This window comes from Penaeus japonicus, unplaced genomic scaffold, assembly GCF_977035675.1.
Source record: "Penaeus japonicus unplaced genomic scaffold, GWHDUDI00000001_assembly GWHDUDI00000017, whole genome shotgun sequence".
In the NCBI taxonomy this organism is placed as follows: Eukaryota; Metazoa; Arthropoda; class Malacostraca; order Decapoda; family Penaeidae; genus Penaeus; species Penaeus japonicus.
The window spans coordinates 20,362,430-20,367,773 of record NW_028234419.1 but is presented as its reverse complement, the minus strand read 5'-3'; positions in this window follow the sequence as shown (position 1 = coordinate 20,367,773).

The window sequence follows — 5,344 nt, the reverse complement described above, 5'->3', positions numbered from 1 at the left end:
AAGAAGGAAGGAAGATATGAATAAAGAGGAAGGAAGAGTGGAGAAGGAGGAAAGAGAAGTGTATTCAAGGAAGAGAGAGAAATGTCACACACGAAGAAAAGGAAAGAAAATGGACTCCAGGGATGTTTTGGACTGGTGGTGTGTGTGTCGTGGTCATGTTTTTTCTTTCTCTCTCCTCCTCTCTCTCTCTCTATCTATCTATCTATCGATTCATATATCTATCTATATCTGTATCTCCCTCTCCTCTCACCTCTTCCCTTCCCTTTCCCTCTCCCTCTTCATTTGCTTTCTCTCTCCTTCTCCCTCTCCATCTGCCTTTCTCTTTCCCTCTCCTTCTGTTTCTCTCTCTCTTCCTCTTCCTTCCTCTCCTCTCCAACTCCTTCTCCCTCTTCCTCTCACCTTTCCCTCTCCCTCTCCTTCCCCCCTTCCCTTCTTCCTCTCCCTCTCTATTTCTCTCTTTCCCTCTCCCTTCCGCTTCCCCTCCCCTCTCCCTCTTCCCTCAACTCTCTCACTCCCTCCCTCTCTCTCCCTCTTCCCCTCACTTCTCCCTCTCCCTCTCGCTATCCTTCTCCCCTTTCCCTTCTCCCTCTCCCTCTTCCCTCACCTCTCCCTCTCTCTGTCTCTCCTCGGCAGCGCCTAGATACACGGCACTTTCACCACTCTTTTCCCAACGCTGTGCTTCAGCAACGGTGCCTCCACGTGTCTTGTGCATTTGCCAACACCCCTTCCCTTCCTCTCTCTCTTTCTCTGTCATTCTCATATTCTGTCTCTCGGTCTGTCTGTCGATTTATCTGTTGTTTATCAGTTTCTTTTGCTCTTTGTTTGTGTGGATGTAAAAGAAAAATAAAGATAAAGGGAAATATTAAAGAAGAAACTTATTTATCTATATGTGTCTATCTATTTGTCTATCTGTCTGTTTATTTATTGATATATCTATCTATTTATCTATCTGTTTATCTATCTATCGATCTATCTATCTATATATACACACACACACACACACACATATATATATATATATATATATATATATATATATATATATATATATGTGTGTATATATATACATATATATATGTATATATATACATATATATATGTATATATATACATGTATATGTATTTACATGAATATATATGCATACATACACACATACACACACACACACACACACACACACACACACACACACACACACAGAAATATATATATATATATATATACATATATATATATATATATATATATATATATATATATATATATATATTGTATATATATATATATATATATATATTATATATATATATATATATATATATATATATATATATTATACATATAAATAATACTTCTCAAAAGAATAACCAGTGTATCTGCACCCATGCAAAACCAGGGTCACCACTCGAGTGACACAACCTCCTCTGTCCATGCCTCTTCTTCACGTACTTGACGTACTTACGCTCTTACGTACTAATGGAACCCTCGTAAGTAACTTATCTTGGGAGGGGGGGGAGAGAGTAAGGAACGGAGGAAGGGAACGGGGAGGGGGATTTGTGGTGGGGAATGGGGAGAGAGATAGAGAGGAAGGATGGGAGGGGAGGGGAGAGTAAGAGAGGGAAGCAGGTAGTGGGGCGGGGGATGGTGGGTGGAGGGGGGTGGGGGAGGGTTAGGTCTTTGGGGACTGACTTACGGCTGCTTCGGGATGCACTTGGGGGGAGGGGGGCAGGAGGAGCGGGTAAGGGGTGGGGGGATGGGTTGGGGTGGGGTGGGGGGGTGAAGTTATGGCTTAAGACGTACGGAATTCTCGTGTGGAATTTTCTTACTATGTTTTTTTTTCTCCGTTATTCTTTGTTTGAGATGTGTATTTTTTTTTGTCTTTCTTAACGTTTAAAGAGGAAGCGAACGCGGGTGTAGTCATTGGCTCTGTGTCCTAATGTCCTTTTGGGTTATTGATTTATTGTTTATTGACATATTTTTTTTACCCAGTTTCGCTCCATAACACGTTTGAATCAACCAATTTAACTATTAAACGAATATTAACCAATAAATGATTTAGTCTCATTTAGCATTAAGTAAAGTCACTGAAGATTTACAACCCTCGAAAAACAATTAACTTTACACTCAGCCAGAGAAAAAGAGGTGTTTCCACTCTGCTTAGATAAAACGAGTGAAACAACTGAGTCACGAGTTGCGCACAAGAAGTTAATTTCGGTGAAACTAACTTTTTTTTTTCTTTTCGTTTTTCTATGTTTCAGTATTAAGTATTTGGTATTTGGTGAATGAGACGTCATTCTAATTTTTAGTTCTTTTGAGAATAAGGATTATGAATGAGAATAAGAAGAAAAACAAAACGCCATGTTCAACTGAACCTCATACAAGAAAATATAGTTTGTTGTGTCTCTTATAATGATAATAATAAAAAAAAAAAAAAAAATCAAGGTGCTTATTTCAGTCATTACATTTTTTTTTTTAAATACTCGTCTATTCGTTAATTACACTATCCTTTTTTTCTCCTAAGTTACTCGATACTTAACATTCCCGGTATTTCAAAGTATACATCTGAGATATGAATGACACATCTTCAAAATATTTACGCCACTTGATAAACAGCTGACCATGTTCTTTTTTAAGGCGTATTTTTGGAGACTTTGTGTGACCTCGGAGATGCATTTAGTCTAGATTAAAGTTTTAGGATATACGAGAAGAAAGAGGTGAAGAAGGAGAAAAAGGAAGATTATGCGTTTTTGCGTTGTTTAATCCGTCCCATGTAAATTTGTTCATATTCATATACATATACATACGCATACACACATACATGCATATGTATATATATATATATATATATATATATATATATATATATATATATATATATATATATATATATATATATAGCTTGTGTATATATATATATATATATATATATATATATATATATTATATATATCTATCATATATATATTATATATATACATATTATATATACATATACATATATATACATATTATAGCTAGTTAGATAGATTTATAGGTAGACAGATAGATGGATAAAAAGACATATATAGATATCATGAATAAATATACATAGATATATTGATTGATAGAATTATATGTATATATATTTAGATATGAATAGATCGACATAGATAGATATATTGACTGATAAAAAGATTTACGTTCCACCCTAGTTCTCAGACCCCGATAGGCCGGAAGCACAACCTACAATGGCTTTTGAAAAGCCTCAGTATCTCTCTCTCTCTCTCACACACACATCAGACACACACACACACACACACACACACACACACACACACAAACACACACGCCCCATGATCTCTCTCCTATTTCCCTCCCTCCTCCCTCCCTCTCCCCCTACCTGTCTGCCTGCCTGCCTTCCTGACTTTCAAGCTGGCTATAAAAATCCATGGCTCCGGACTCAGGATGTGCCCCTCCGTTCGTCTTTCATTTGTTTCTTGCTCGTTCAGTTCCTGCGCTGTGTCGAGGATTGTTTGTTTTATTTTTATTTTTTTATTTTTGTGGGATTCCGTGGGATTCTACCTCGCTCCCCCCCCTCCCCCTGCCCCTACCACACACACGCGGAATCCTTTCTATATCTGTGGGGCTGTGGGATGCTGTCTCTCTTTTGGGATTGCTGTGGCTGCTGTAAGAGGGTTTTGCACTAGTATGGATGGTGGGTTTGAGTAAGTTGCTTGTGTTTTGCTGGAGTTGGTCGCTTCAATGCAAACACACATATATATGCATACATACAGACACACACACACACACACACGCGCGCGCATACATACAGACACAGACACACACACACACACACACATACAAATACATACAGACACACACTCAAACACACAAACACACAATCACAAACAAACATACACTTAAATATCATTATCAACATTATGATTTACATTATGATTTTTCACATCAATGGGATTTTCTTTTAGCATCATCATCATCATCTATATCACATTTATTATGTTCATTATTTAAATTATCATTATTACTGTCGTCATCATTATCATCATGAATGTTATTTCTCTTTTCCTTCTCAATATCCTCATTTTCATCACTATTATCATCCTTATTCACACTACCTTTCATACACCTTTTGTAACTATTAATGGGTTCCCTTAGCTTCAGGGTGTGTTTTTAGACAGACAGTACAATCTTGCAACAGCTTCATGTTTACTTGCACTTGCATTGCAATTTGCATAAACTAGATATCTGACTGTGAACATTAACCAAGGAGGTGAACAAAGAGAGGAACCGGTAAAGATAATGATACTAGTCAAAATGATGAAAATAATTATGATAATGATAATCCTTATTATGATAAAGAATTATTATTATAGTGGTGATAATTGTAATGATAATAGTGATAAGGATGATTATGATCATAATAGTAATGACAATGATGATAATAGTGATAAGGACGATTATTATAGTAATAGTAATGACAATGATGATAATAGCAATAAGGACGATTATAATAGTAATAGTAATGACAATGATGATAATAGTAATAGTAATGACAATGATGATAATAGTAATAATACCTATGATAATGACAATAATGAAGATACTACTACTACTAATAATAATGATAATACTGGTAATAATACTACCAAAAGTACTACTACTACTAATGATAACAAAGATAACAAGACAAATCAGAGGTGAAAGCTTCGACAAGTAGTTCGTTCGTTGTCTTAGACTCTTAATGAAAAACGTGATCGTAAAATAATGCAATGAATAACTAAAGAGTCTCGCAATGGTGCAATGATATTTAAAACGTCTTCAATAGCTTTGCAATCTTACACACGCTACAGTAAGAAGTACTTTGCATTTTCTCTCTCCATTTTTTTTCTCGTTTTTTTGAAATTTTATTTTCTTTGGATTCGTACCTTGTATTCCTCTATTTCTATTTCAATGTATTTCTTTGGTTTAATTGGTTTATCGGTTTTTCTTCTATTTATATTTATTATTATTATTGTTGTAGCCAATTTTGCTATCATTCCTATACATATTCTTGTCATTACTATCATTGTTATTATCATCCTTAGTAGTGTTGTTATCATTATAATAGTTATCATCATCATCATTATTATCACCAATCTTATCATCGCTACTATTACTATCATTAATATCATTATCGTTATCATTATCATCACAATTTTTTTCCGTTTTTGCTTCTATCATCCTCTGAACCAACTACTCCCTCTGCAAGAAAGACACGCCCCTCACCCCCCCCCCTAAAAAAAAATCTAAGAAAGTGGTGCCCCCAAATCCAAGGAGCAGCGGGACCGGAGGACGTCCTGTAGG